This window comes from Lepidothrix coronata, unplaced genomic scaffold (assembly GCF_001604755.1).
Source record: "Lepidothrix coronata isolate B3197 unplaced genomic scaffold, Lepidothrix_coronata-1.0 Scaffold0, whole genome shotgun sequence".
In the NCBI taxonomy this organism is placed as follows: domain Eukaryota; kingdom Metazoa; phylum Chordata; class Aves; order Passeriformes; family Pipridae; genus Lepidothrix; species Lepidothrix coronata.
The window spans coordinates 10,385,978-10,401,779 of record NW_016690180.1 but is presented as its reverse complement, the minus strand read 5'-3'; the positions used below and the strand labels follow the sequence as shown (position 1 = coordinate 10,401,779).

At 38.0% G+C, this 15,802-nt stretch overlaps 1 long non-coding RNA gene across 1 annotated transcript; it reads right to left on the bottom strand.

Moving 5' to 3' along the window:
• Positions 1-1,234: 1,234 nt before the first annotated feature.
• LOC108503144 lies at positions 1,235-15,187 on the bottom strand. Its single transcript, XR_001876738.1, has 4 exons — positions 12,041-15,187; positions 10,933-11,014; positions 4,607-4,700; positions 1,235-4,456 (listed from the first exon to the last, which is right to left on the bottom strand). It is a non-coding gene; the product is annotated as an uncharacterized LOC108503144 (long non-coding RNA).
• Between the last annotated feature and the right edge of the window lie 615 nt (positions 15,188-15,802).

Genomic DNA, 15,802 nt, shown 5'->3' with positions numbered 1-15,802 from the left:
GATCACTAAAAGCATCCTGGGAATCACTGTAATTGTTATCCTCAAGTTCCTCTCAAACAATTAATGTTCTGCCTTCTCTTCACATTAGAAAGGAGTGGTTTGCTAGTTTTGCGGCAAAAAAAAGAGGAGGCATGTCAATACAAATGATGCACAAACAATACAGCTGAAAGTTCAGTAGTGATTATTGCTGTTAGGTGCATTTTAAGGTTTTTGTTAATAACAAGCATCATTTCAGTGGCCCCTACTCAACTAGCAAAGTCCTTACCCTCACGAATGTGTGCATGTGTGCATGCATGTGTGTCTGTCATGATTTAAGGAATACATAAGTGATTGTAATAGTTTTCAAGGACATGACTATAGTTTTGACCACGCCAGCATTGTACTGCTCATGACATCAGAGCAAAAGTGGAAGTGCAAAAAAAAAGGTGAAGAGGCCACACCATGAAACTACCTTTCTTGGTTAGCTAGTTTTCTACCAGGGATTTTAGTTGTGGTTGTTACTTTGAGAACATTAATGCATGACTTGGCTTGAGAAATCTGAAGATTAATAACTTTGCTTTTAACAAAAACTTGAAAAATTAGGTCAGATACAGTTCGGACTGGTTAAGATTCCCGAAGAGTAAAGTTACAAATACAAATAACCCCAAGACCAAATATATTATTAATTATCTATCAGGGAGCTAAAGGGCACATAGTAAATGAAGATAATGAAAAACTGTAGTCAATACAAAGCAGTAATTTATCATTTTTGGGAGCAGGGTGGGAGTGGGAAGAACTAGGGACTCTATCTTTGTGCAGACCATTATACAGAGATACTCCATTAAAATATACTAATATTTCTTATTCTAGCAAGAAATGACAGAATGAGATTCCATTTCAGATGGCAATAGCCATTCACTACAAGAATCTGTGCCAAAGAAGAATACTTTCCCTCATATTAAAACCAAGCAGTTCTCATTTATTAGATCTACCCAGTTTCTTATAAGCTTGGGGAACATAACAACAGATACACATTTGATGCAATATTACTTCAGAAATTTGACGCAGTTGACTGTGCCTAGCACAGAAAGATACAGGGATTATTTCCTTAACAATCTTATCCATCAACAACAATAATTTAAAATGATAGTCCATGAACTTATATTTTATTGCCTTTAATTTGTGAAATTGAGCTAAAATCAAGCCAAACTCTGAGTTTATCTGACAGTTGATGATCTCTTATCTTTTAAAATCAAACACCATATGATACTTATTTAGATCCACTTATATTTTTATTAATCATGAAAAAAATGCTTTCTGTTTACATCCACATCTATTTTATATAATTAGAATATCGGTGATGAAAAAATTTGTCCAAGCCCTAGACATATTTAGACAGCAAATTTAGGATCCTTATTCTTAAATAAAATGTAACAAATAACTATGTTACAGAGGTGGACTTTTTAAATCTACGCATTTCAAAGCTAAATCCATGGAGCAGGATCACTGCTCTTACTAGACCCTAAACCATCTTGTCTGTAATGTTTTAAGTGGAAGCCTGGAGCTATACTCAAATGAAGACACAACTTATCCCACCTTTCAGGCTGGAGATAAGGTGATAGCTAAAAAAATACAAGTGATGAAAATCACTTTCTTTGCAGTCTGAACAGGGTGGCAGATAAGTTTTGTTTCAGGAGAGAGTAAACAAAGGAAGAGCTCCCAGAAAAATGAGTGTAAGGAAGATAATGGTGGACATTCATCCCTGGGTCTCAACTGGACTTTGAAGTAGGACTGAGTCCCTGCATTTCCCTAGGCACATTAGCTCTGGCAGAGAAACTGGAAAAAAATCTAGTTGCCCTGACTTTAAAAAAGCGCAGATGTAAGGCAATCTTCAGAAGCAGAGCAAATCCTTCACAATAATATCAAATGTAGATCCACTTTTTTTTTCCCCTTTCATATTTTCAAATGCCAGCATTTCATGCACAGTCTGCGTGTGTGCTCATGCAGTTATCAGGATGCAACTGCACCAGATTTACACCTCAAGATCTACCTGTTTCCAGCCCAGGATTCTCGCCTAAAAATTACCAGAAGAGTTAGGAAAAAAAGATGCCAAATGCACTAGATCTTCAGTTTCCTACTTAAACACAAACATCTACTACAATTTCACAATATTTTATACTTATCAAGATCTTGGGCAGGCAGAGATGGGGAAGTTCCTAGAACCGCCCCCAGCATGGCATATGTGCAGCTGCAGCCTCCTTACATCATCTCCTCCTCCAGATCCGTGGTGATCCTGCCTGTTGAGGCAGAGGCAGCTCGTCTCCTATTTTCTTCCTTTTCAGTTCAAGACTCGCACAGCTCTACAAGGACATCTCCCAGCCTGGCTGCTCTGTGGTTATCCCTTGTGACCATGCCCTGTTTCCACCTGATCAAGTAGCTTTAAACAAATAAACATGTCCACAGTGACACATGCTAAAAGTTCACCCTTTTGATTAAAGAAAAGAGAGGATCTGACATTATCGCCTAGTCTGGCATGGAAAGCTTCCAGAACAAGCTCTGGCTTTGCCTCACCCATTCTTTGAAAAGGAGATTTGTCTGTCCAAACCTGAGTGCAACAACTCTGTGTGTGGCATATATTTATCCCCAGTGAAGTGGTTGCTAATGTATCCTTTGACCATGTGATGAAGTAGGCAGATAAGACAAGCCTCACCTCTGCTACTTTTTTATCTGTATTTAGGAGCTTATCAGCCTGATATAACCAGTAGGCAGAAGAGCATAAGGAGAATACGACTGGTAAGTAACATATTCTGCAAAGTGTCGTGGACTTTCACGAGCATAGCTCTGGAGTTTTGAGGGAGCATTGAGCAAACCACTCAAAAAAGACTATTTCAGAGGCAGTGCTAGCTGTGAAGTCTGGACTCATATCTAAACCCAAACTCTGATAAGTAAAGATTTAAATATTTTCTACCCGGCCTGAAGGCTGCTTCTGCTTCACAGTTTAAATGCACACCTAACGAAAGATGTCATAGTGTGACAGCCTATGTCAGAATGCGAAGCTCTACCAGAGCTGCACACAGAGCATTTATAAAGGCGATTAAGGCAAAAAGCACAGTGTAAGTATACAGTTATTGGGGTGTCAAATAACTTTATATTAATTCCTTGTGCATGAATGTCAAATGCTTTCAGGATCTGGCCAGATATTTTCTGGTTTATTACAGTGTCCAGTTTGGTAAATGAAAGGTAATATATCTTGGTCTAACAAATACCTAATGAGAGAGGGGAAAAAGATCATTGTGACACTGCACAGTTTGAGAAAGAGACATGAGGACCAAAGATAATGACCAAACCAGCCAGCAAAACCTAAACAGATGGAAGTTAATGGATAACCTGGGCATGAGTAAAGCCAAAATCATACAGAGCTTTGTACTTGCTTAACTTAGAGCAGGTAAGTCGTTTATTTGCTGCCATTGTTTCCTGCATCTACTTGCAATCCTAGTACCCCAAAAGTACAACAGTGTTTGTGGGCACAAGTGTAGGAATGAAATCAAACCCACGTAGGGAATGTTCACATGATCTGATCCTGACAGAGTACTATGGTAAGATAAATGAATAATAAGAAACAAACTTCCTTGAAGAAGAGTGATGCTATAGGCCAAGATACAACAGCATGATAAATACATTTTAGTAATGAAACAGACCAACACACTGGTAAGGTACAGGAAAAATTACATGCTGAATAGATGCCTCAACTTCCTTTTATTCATAGTTAAATAGCTATTATCATGCATAGTCAATTAATTTAGGCTGCCATTTCAGTTTCCTTTGCTTAGTTGCACTATTCTGTTTGCTTAAAAATACTGCACTAAGTAATAAAAAGCTAAACAAATCTATACTTTCCCTTTCAACCACATTTATGTCTCTTTTACCTGGATTTGCACAGCTCAAACATGTACTCAGTTATTAATGACTGACAGCTGAAACTCAGAAGATTTACTATTGATGAGCACTCAATACCAGGGCCTGGAAAACACTGTCTAATTACTTGATAGACCTTTTACTCCTCTGCAAAACGAAGACTAAACTAAGATAGTAAATAAGTGTCTCATAAATGTCTTGTATTTGACCTGTTGTACAGTAGCTTAGACAAAGGAGAACTGTCCTGACAAATGATCCCAGGTCTTTTTCTTTAGACGTTGAGAGAAACTGGCTCCTTGTTCCTGCATCTCCCCCTGCTGGACGAGCAGCAGAGTTGCAGGAAAAAACAAAAAGAATGAGTAGCTGCTTGCTCTCTGTGCTGTAAGCAATTGCCAAGATCGGTCATTTTCCCGAGTTGAATGAAGCGTTTCATCGCTCAATAAAAAGTCTGAAAACATCTCCAGCCATAATGCAGAACTAAAATAGTGCAGTTATATGCCAGTAGTCTTCATGGAAGAAAAGATGTTGCCTTCTGGCTTGCATGCTTGACTCTGAGACGATCCTATAGCAAGAAAAAATATGCCAAAATGCCCTGACAATTACGGTGATACACACATTAGTCAGTACCAGCCCAGACATTTAGTTTCATATCACTCGGATGACTAATTGAAAAAATAACTCAAAAGTCAGTATCCATATTACAGCTATTTACCTCACAATAATTGTTGCCATGATCTGTGGGACCCCGAATGTTGACCCTTTTATCCAGTCAGCTCTTTGACTCTAGTTAAATTTCAGTTCATGACCTGCATATAGAAAAAAACAAGGTCTGAGAAGTTTGCCTTTCAATTAGCACTGTGATTTCTGCTCTATTTCAGAAACAGCATAAACATGGGCTTTTTTTTTTTAACATTTTAATTTATCTTCATGGAAAGGTGGTGAAAGTGCTGAGATGTCAGTCCTGAAGACTGACATGTACTATTTACCCAGAGGAAAAAAGCATCCAAAAACTAGCCTTAGCTTTGCTCTAAGATCTTACAAAATTTTCATCAAATTTTTCCTTTGGACAACTGTGCATAAAGTTACTGATGTAGGAAATCTAAAATGCTGCTGAAAGTTCAGGTTTTCCTCTGTCATATGTCTTCTTGAGATGTTCAAATATGTAGAAACACTCTTCATGCCTGCTAATCTGAAGCCCTCACATAAGCACTCTTTCTATGCTAGAGCTTGCAACACTTTCTTTCTCCATTGTGGTTATGCTAGAGAACATTTTTGTTTTTGCCAGGACATTGGTGGTGTATGATGAGTTTCTCTGCAGTTGATGGTATCTTTTGGCCTATTTTTGCCATCTTCTTCACAGGTTTAAAAAGTCTAATTTAAGTTCTAATTAAAATGGTTTCTTGACTGCTGTATAGCTGGGCATATTCATCCCACAGATGAAAAGCTACATAATGCTAACTATATAATATTTTCTTCTAGTTTTGTTGTATTTATTAACTAGTCAACACTTGAATGTTTTGATGTACTGCTGAGACTTAAATAGAATCTTTAAAACTAAGGGGAGGGTGCATTCTAAATTTAATGTTAAAATGTTTCATACCCAGCAAGTTGAGGAATACTTAAATGAAAGTATGAGTCTTTCACCGCACTATAATAAGACCAAGTTCCAAGTACACTTTTGTTAAAAGTGCCCAGTGAAATGGATGGTAGAAGTCCTAGACAAAATATTCACAGAAAAAATACCAGAGATTCACAATGCTACAGCTCCCAGCTGTTTGCTACCCTCTGAATGTGAACCCCTCTCGGTTTTGCTGATGGAAGAAAATATATGAGCATTTTCTACAGTCCATGCAATACACTGCAGCTTAGCTTGAACTGCCTTGCGCAACAGCTTAAGTTAAGCCATCGGACTTTGCACTGATGTGGTTGAGGAGTGCCATTCCACCAGTGATATCTGGTACAGAGGCAATAACAAATCCTAGGATAAGAGGTGTGGTAAGAAGGCATTAGCTTTAACTCATCTGCTAAATGAATGTATGTCTTAAGCCTAGCTTTACTCTGCGATGAAGAAACATCACATGTCCTTACAAACTGTTGGTTATATAGAAAGGTGAGATAAATCGAGAATGGGAAAGGAAAACGAGGCTTTAGGCCACTTCCCATTTGTTCTGTGTGCTAGTACAGAAATACTGAACTTTGGCCAGAAGTCAGCCAATGCTGTGCCAATGTAGTGCCAATGAGGTGGATGGGTAAGGACATCCCTGGTGCAACAACGGGTCCTCAGCCTAGCTTAGAACTTGAAAACACAGTGATGACCTGCAGTGTCATACATCAATCCACACACGTCACATATATGAAAGCACCTTTATATTGTCGCACACAGGTTTCCATGCAATGATCCCCAGTGCCATTGTGTCCCATCTTTTATTGCTATCCAGGCTTCCCTACAGGGCCAGAGTAAAGCAAAAAACGCCGTGCAGCACTACTGGAAAGCTCGAAGTGCCTGTGACATTGCCCGTGCTCTCGGCTGTTTGGAAACGAAGAGGGGCTGGTGTTCCAGCAGAATCTCGGGCCAGAGTGCCGGGGCTGGGCCGGGAGGTGGCAATGCCGAGCCGGGCACAGGCGCCTCCGGCCCACGGGTGCTCCCGAGGGCAGGGGAGGGCATCTCTTACACGGGCTACAGCTCCCCGTCTTCGTCCCAGTTAATGGCAGCTCCAGCATGCCCAAACGTATGGGGACTGATTTACTGTTTGCATTTTGGGATGCACTACGCTGCAGATAATCACTTTTCTCCCAGCAGTCTGAATGTAACAGTCAACAAAGAGCACTTAGCTTCACAGCATCTCCTTAATGCCTGAGGAGTTTTCTGAACCAGCTAATGACGCTGTTTCATTTGATTAAAGGCAGTATTTTTTTCATTTGAAGTGATGGCAATGGATGAGGAACCCAGCAAAAAAAAAGTAGATTGGCATGAGAGGCTCAGAAAAGCTCTGGTTAATTTAATCTTAGCTAGAGAGAAGCTTAGTGATTTTTATCATATTTAAACATTATGTTCCAAACACAGAAAAGCTGGATCTGCAGTTTTCAGTGTGGGACTGAATCTGAACAATAACACCAGGAATCACATTAGGTCAGTTGCAGATGAGATTTGAGCTCTGGACTTCATGGTTTTGGCCCTAACTCTGTTTTAACCATGTGTTATGTCTCCAGTCACGATTTCTTAACAGTGAGCAAGATCTTACCAAAGCGTGTGCTTTTCTATTCTCAGAGATCAGAGATGTCACTCATTTCTTTGATCCAACAATTTCAAAGAGTAGAGAAATTTTCTAATTTGACCCCAGGGCTTGGATTCCAACAGGGAGAGATATAACCAGAACAAGGAAAGTTGGGATATGTAGCATTAATGCAATCAGATAACTAAGATGTCTGATGAAACACTGCCAAATTGACAATGTCTTCTATTGAATTTATATACATGCTTGGTATGGTAAATTCAGTGTAATATTACGCTTTTATTGTAATGTTTAATAAAAAAAATATTCTGGCAAAGTTCAGTTTGTGAGTATTGTTCCTCCTCTGGAATTTCTTTCCATGATAAGAAATAGAAGGCAGTATATTTCGATTTACAAATAGTTCAGTTTTGGTATCAGGATGCAACTGTGGCCTGAGTTCTGCAAGGTAAACTGAAAGAGTTTGAACACTGCCAGGAAGTAGCAGAACCATAGGAAATTCAGCACCAGAATCAGATCAGGTTTTAACTATTATTAACTACGCTATTGGCTGCAGTGAAGTTATAACACAGCTCACTACTACAAATCTTTTAGATGAGGAGAGTATCCCCTATCCCACAAATGTCCTTTCCACACATCGTGGGAGCTTTCATATCAGGGGTTACTGCTGAGCTGTAAAAAGAGTATGAGATTTTTTCTCTAAATGGGTCGTTGAACTTCATTCTGTGAACTTGAAACAGATTAAATCTGGAAGGCTTCTTATGAGTAAGAAGGCGACAATGTTCAAAAGACAACGTTCAGGTTCATCACTGGAATATCAGTAAAATTAGTGATATTTCTAGTGATTAGTGGTATCACTGGAATCAGTGATATTATTTCTCATTCTCACTGGTATACCTCATGTCAATTAAGTGGCTAATTAAGTGACATGAATCTGATGTATGAATATCTTCAGGCAAAAGTAAAATACTTCTCATTTGTTCTAGCAACCTTAATTAGTTTTTCTAACTGCCGGTCACCTGAATTGCCATAAATTAAGAAAAGATGCAATTCCATGTAACAGGGACATTTTTAACTGAAACTGGGTGAGCTGTTTTTTGTCTGTCCAGGGCTTGCTATGATCAATAACACACTGCTGAATCCCAGTGGAGTTGATCTGAATGAACAAGACAGGGATTTAATAAATTAGAAAAGAAATATTAAATAAATGAGGACTCTTTCTGTAACTTAAATATAAACCTATTTGAGCTCTTGTTTCAGGAAAGAAAAAGGTTGCCTAGACTTGCATCTCTTTATTTTCCTCTCACTGATACTTCTACAGAACAAGGGAAACTCAGAAGCCTATATAAACTGCTGTCAGGAAAAACAAAATCTTCAAACTGCCAAATAATACACTGATATCAAACAATGTTTCATTCACCTATGTAACAAGATGAAAATTCAGGTCCCTGCAGTGCTTCTACAATGATTGATAGTATCACTGAAGGTTTTAACAAGTGAAAGAACTGAGCAGCAAGAACCTTCTATGTCATTTTGCATGTTAATGTTATGACATCCTTTGCTAGCATAGCAGAATGAGTGCTTCACAAAAAATTTAATATATGTAAAGCTTTGGAAAAAGGAGATTATGATAAATGGGAATATACTCTCAATCTATTTTCTCATTCTTTTTTTAATATTTTCCTGTTAGTTCTCTGTTAGTATTTTGAATAGAACTGTTTTTATTCCTATGAAAAGCAACTCATCTAATTCCAACAGTCTCTACAGAAACCTATAATGTTTGAGAATGATTACTAAGTTGTGAAATGCTAATGTACACAGTGTTCTTTGGCTTGGACCAAACTAGCATACAGATGTAGAATCAGTGAAATTTTAAGTGGAAGCCTGATGGCTGTTTTGATTTAAGACAGATAAGCACACTGCTATTTCTGTTCAGGAAAGTTTTGCTCGGAGAGCTAATATGATCACAGTAATGCACAGCATTCCACATCTCTAGCTATTAATGTTAACAAATTTAACCACTCAGAAAGTGCAACCTTATCACCGACATCCACTGAGTAATGCACAAAAGCAAATAAGCCATGAAATCACGTGCAAGAAATACTCAGGCCAGTCCTCAATGAGAATAGTGAGAGTTGCCTAAATCCTTTTATGCTAAAATCACAGGGAAGAAAATTGTCTTCTTCGCTCCATGATGGCCATCCCAATATCGAATTGATGCCTTTGTCCAGGATGGAAAGAACAAAAACCTATCCACAGCCTGTAAAAAACTGTTTTTCTGAGCTTGTAGCTTGTATGTCTCTGTCTACTTTGACAGTATGATCACTTGTGTGAGGCACATGCACTGTTCCTTGCCTAAGAGGTTATTATTAGATGCATGAAATCAGTTGGAAGGCTGTTTTCTAAAGCCTGCCCCATTTTTTAAAGTACTTAAACACTGCAGGATACAGGCTAGTGAAGTGCCAGACGTTATAACAGGTCACTGCTGTTCTTCACTCCCTGAAAGAAACTGGGCTTACAGTGAGGAACACAAAGAGAGGAAAGGACAGGCTCCAAGCACTAGCAGCATCCTATTACACAACAAAAAGACAAGCTTAAAAATCATCGAGGTATGCAGGTTACCTGTTCTACAGATGAAAGGTCTAAAAAAAAGCCACTAATCTGAGATGTGTCAGGAGGCAAACAATGACAACTTGCTTCTTATTTCAGGTTATGTCCTGAGCAATATTTAACTTCAGCAAAACACTGGGACACTAAATGCAGTTCAAAACTACTGTGTCTCCTCTTTATCCTCCTGGCTTTGATGAATACTCTTATGTTGCCTCTGCTTGTTGAGTGAATTAAACTCTTTTAATCTCTGGTTGGGAGGACTGTCTCATTTCTGCTTGTTCAAGAACATGAAAATGCAACTGTGACTTGCCAGGACTAAGAACATGCCTTTTCATTTTCTCTGTTTGCTAGGTATTGGTGAGAACACAATGGTCTTACTAAGAAACTTGTCAATTCATGTTATTAACAGACTATTTTGTCATTATTGTTGGAAAATTGCGACAAAGTATTCCAAAGGGAAAAATGGACAACTTCATGCAAACACACTTATCAGGTGAGTTGCAAATGGTAAAATGAATAAATAGGAGCACAGTGTGTTTCTTATTGCTGTGACTGCATAATAGATCAAGCAACCTCATCCCCAGCCGATGATTTGGCGATGCATTTGCACTGCCACAATAGCTGCGTTGAAATTGCACTGCTTAAGAAACATTTTTCACAAACCTGCTTCACATAAAATATATTTGAGAGGGAACTCATTGATCTTGTGAATAGGGCTGAATTAAGTTAATTTTGAGTCTTAAAATGGTTGGCAGTATGCCAAGGTTAGACTCCCAGAGGAGAGACATGGGCAGCAGTGAATCTGGATTTGAGGTACAACTAGCAGGCACAGATTTGTGGTCTCTTTAACTAAAACTGTCATCATAGTAAGAGGGGTATCAGCAACAGAGTGGAGTGCCAGAGTGCGGCAGGCAACAGGCACAACCCTACAACACCCGTCCTCCCACAGAACTGGATACTTGCCATTTCCTTGTGAATGGAATGGAAGAAATTTGGAACAATCGGTATAATGAACTAAGGACTCAAAACTGACACCACAGGTGGATATTACCTTGGCAGAGGCATGGGGCAACAAAGGCTGATCCTGTATCACTGAACTCAGTAGGAGTATTTAAATTTAGCTCAGTGGATGCAGGTGGTGAGAGGGAATTCTGATAGGGCCCCAGGAGCCTAATTCTGTCCTGGTGTCTAGTGTTACCTGTGCAGGGGTGCTGGAGAAGAAGGGTCTCATTTCTTCACATCTGCTCAAATTCTCCTAGACATTCAGATTGTTTCTGAACCTAAGTTATAGGAGAAAGGAGGAAAACAGACAGGAAAAGTGTTAAGAAACACTTTACACTTGTTCCATAAAATATGTACTAACAAGGCAGGTTATAATTCTATTTTGCAACTGTAGGGACATGAACAAATATTCTGAGGTTTGGTTCATTATGCATTTATAGCTTCAGGGCTCTCCATTCTGTATAAGTGTGTTTACCTATATACAAGATGAAAATTAAAGGAGCTGTTTATGCCACTAAAACCTGAACATGTTGTCCCTGACAAGTAAAAGAACATTTTATCTTACACCTTGCCAAACCACAAAGCTACTGCTTTTTGGTGTCAAATTATCTGACTGTGCTTTACTTCTCTGTAATGTATCTGCTTTATCTTCCTGGCAGACACCTTTGCAATTTTAGTAGTATTTGATTAAATAAACATTGTCTTGCACAAATGGTTTTTATGGAATGCATGCAGTACTTTTGGGTTTTTTTGGTGAACTATAAACTTTGGCAACTGAGGTGACTTATATGTTAAATTCTTACATATCACTGTAACTAGATTACACAGAGAAATATTTGTACTGGTATTTACTCTCCTGTTCTTAACTTCAAAGAATAATATTATAAATATATCTCTATTTATTTTAAGATCATCTGAAATGTTTTGGGGTTTTTTTCGATATGTCAAACTCTAGATTTGCTAAAAAACATTATTTTGATAATTGTCCATGTATATCAACAGGAATTTCTGCCTGTCTGTCTGTGAAAAGTATTTGTGAACAGAAAATCATTCTTGAATCTTAATGTTAGCAGCTATGATTACTATATTAGCTAGAGGTCATAACCATCATAATTAAGGAATTCAGCTTCGCATATTCTTGGTAAATAAACAATAGAAATGCATTTACATAACCTATACACCAATTAAACTGAAGAGGAATGCTTTATTAATACCCAGACTGCTGTGCTTTTACAAAAGACTTGTAATACTAAGGTCTTGACTGTCAAAAATGTTAATTAGTGATGCAATGATGGCCATTTTACCTTGCTTCTGTGTGACTGAAAACTCCCCCTGTTCTGCTCTGCTCCTTCTCTGATAGCCTTTGGCTAGAAATTTTGTCTCTGTTTCCTCTGTCTCTTATTCCTGTTACCACTGAAGCAGCTCTCATTCCTCTATTTCTTTTCCAAGCCCCTACCATGTTATAAATAGCAACTATTCTGGTGTCTGATCTTCAGATTTCTTCCTCAGCTTTCCTCATCATCAGCTTTCCCTTGTCCTTCACACTTCAAATTGCTAAAATAATTCTTTAGTTATCCCACTCTTTTCTACCAGGGCATTTGTTACTCTCAAGTCTGTTAGCTGTTCTCTGCTATTCTGAGTTACAGCCGTGGTCCTCCCAGCTGTAAAACAAATAGTCAGAAGAGTGAATGTGGTAGATTTATAACATTCCATATCAAACCAAACTTGTTTTTTTCCTTATTATAAAGCCTAATTCAAGATTTCTTGTTATTGTTATGAGATAAAATTAAGTAAAAGTTCAGTTGTTGAGTACAGAACATATCTGGGCAACCTTTCCAGTGAACTGTTCGTTATTCTGAAGCCATTAAAAATTTTGGGACTCATTTGACCATTACCTGTAAAAATAAAATTAAAAAATCTAGAAAAACTAAATGTAAAAATTGTTTTTTTGAATGAACTCGTTACATTTCTTGGCTGGATTTGCAACTAGACTAGAAAAGCAAAGGAGGAAGTTTTGTTTATCAACTATATTTCCTTTGTCCTTTCCTTTCAGCTTATATTAGAGTCCAGGAAGCTGTTTGTGTATGCTTGCACGGCATTTAACTTTGAAGTTATTATACTTCATTCAGAGTCCTTTCTAACTATAATGAAAGACACTCTGCTATAGAACTTAAATCTTCCACTTCTGAGGCAGAAGAACTGACCATAACCAGGGTACCAATGGATATTTCAGAAATTTACACTAAACACTACCACAAGAAGGAAAGATATTAAAAAAGAAGAATTTAAGGTAACATCTCATATGTGTTTCCCCACCATAGCTCTTTAAAGGTTTTAAGTTTAACATATGGTAATTATTAAATGGTTTGACGTGAACAAAAGACAACTTCTTTTTTTGAGTCAAACAAGGTATTACAATGACTATCAGTTTTGAACCACCAAATTTTTAAACATTTCTGCAACAAAATTATTATCAGTTTCACCTAAACCACAGTTACTCACAAAGTATTAAAAGGGACAAAACCGTTGAAGTCTTTGTTCACTTACCAACTCCAAGTTGCTATATAATAGATCTGTTTACACGTTAATTTTGCAACCTGGGTTGTGTCAAATAAAACTGGCACCCTTCCTCATCTATTTAATCTGGTCTGAAAGAGGTATCAAAACAGAGCAACACCACACAGGATCAGGTTCCATGGCTACCAATAACAGCGTGGTGCTAAATACAGACATACCTGTTACACATGACATCCTGGTATATGTAATATTAATGACTTCTTACTTGCTTTAGATAAATTATTTACTGGTCTTTCATTATGAAGAACTTTATAAGCCAGTAACCACAAGTTCCTGTGGATTCAACGAGTAATGAAAACTTCTACAATGTGAAAGACTTGGATGAATTGAAATTCATATGAAGTGATCTCCTAGGTATTACTATACCATGTCAGCACTTGACACTTCACTTGAAAAAATTCAAATATTTGGTGTTTCTTGATTTCTTCAAGAAATTCAGAGTTTCAGAAATCAGCATGGACAATATCAGCATGTAAGCTGTTTGTGGGTACTACTGGCTTGGCAAATTTTGGTCTTTTTGCCTCTGCAAAATTTATTATACTTGGATTGTAATTTCAGAATATAAGGACTTTTCTTTTCTCAGCAACAACCTGGACAGGGAAGGAAGCAATGAGATATGACAGTTTCCAATTCATGAAAGTATTCATAGTAGTGAGAATGAGGGAAGCGGTATAAATGAGGGCAGAAAGACCTTACAAGACAGAGTGAGTGGTCAGTGAAACAACAGATAAAAATGAGAAATTATGTACATAGGGAAAAAAGAGCCCTGGCTCTAAATATAGGCAGGTGGGCTCTGAGCGGAAAGTTGTCACTCAGGAGCAAGATCTCATTCCCATAAAAGTATCAACTCAATGCACTGTACCATCTTTAAGCTACCAAGTTCAGGTTTTACCATATCCAATCCTTGAGTCCTACTAGATATAGTTTAAACCACTAGCTTACACAGAAGAGCCTAACAGCTTTCTATTCTATTACCTTCAATGAGTAAAACTGATTTACTCATTTACTTCGGTAAAATTAATTTACCAAATTTGACATGACTTAGCCTAACAAACACATTCAAGTATTACAACTGGTGCAGGAAAAAAATGAGATTCAATCTTTTATTCTTAATGTTCTACTCTAACTATGTCAGCAGTTCATTCATGCACCACTTCGGGGCTGAGGCTGCAGTTCAGTGCACTTCGGTGAGCCACTTCAGCTCCCACCGAATTAGCCGTAATGAGATTGCTCAGCTTCCAGAGCATGCTATGCTCTATGAAGAAAGGGTCCAGATTAAGCAGAATACTGCTTCTTTTTTACCTCCTCCATGATTCAAAAGAACACAGGCTAAAAAGTCTAAGGAGTTTTAAGAAGGCTTTCAGTGAGGGGACAGTAGTGAAAAATGTCACAGACAAAAAGGAAATGAGATGGTGGTGCTAAAAGATATTTCCTTCTTTCAAAAGACAAATAGCTCCAGGTACTGAAAATTCTTAGCAGAACTCTTAGCAAAATAAACTACTTCAAAGTGAAGGTGAAAAAGTAGTACACAGAAACGAAATTGACATTGGGCAGCAATTTCCAGTTGTCTTTTAAAAAGAGCTGCCTTATCTATTTGAACAAAACGAAATAAACAGCATAAAAAACTCCTTTCCATCTATACTGTAGCTAGCATTGTGCCCTATTGATGCATACAACCGATTAATCATGTATTCCACCACTTCATCAGGAAAGAGTCAAGATTTGTTTGAACTGCTACATGCGAAGTTTACCCAGCCTATTTGGCTCACTTTGTTATTAACTGCTGCCATCACGATTGCAGCAGCCGTGCTGGAGCATGTAGCAGGTCCAGACCAGAAAGGTGTCTTTGTACCATCAGCAAACAAAGCACCGTTTTTAACTCTCCAAATTTTCTAGTCCTGATGCACACAATTGCATAGAGTCACAGCTTGGTTTGCTTAGATTTCTGATAATATTGATACCAGAAAGGGATCTGGCTAACACCCAAGTTTTTCACAGGAATAACAAGCATTGACTTGTGCACTTCAAAGCAGCTTGTTCCCAAAAACTCTGCAATCTCACAATTTGTAAAAGCACATATGTACTGAAGTTTATAATGAGTTTTACTAAGTGTGCAGCCAACCTAGACCAAAGCCTTGATCACCTAGCTTTTGTGCAGCTCTGCTACAGATTCTTCTGTGAGGTCCTAGGTAGGATTGTGTTGGAGAAATGACACACCAGAAGTCATTACAGATTTTAACTGAATCACAGGGTTTTCTGCTTTTTCGGGAGAATTTAAAGATTGTCCATGACAACACTGATGTAACAGGAACAAAGATTATAGGGAAAAAGCAGCTTTCTGACAAGGTTATGGCTGATTGATTGATTATTGGCATAATTTCAATTACGGCCTTTTTTTTTAAATAAAATTTTTGGAAACAACTTTAAAGCCTGCTCCAATTATGTTTCCAAACTCTCAAAAGTAGAGGTTGAGACAGCTAAAACATTAC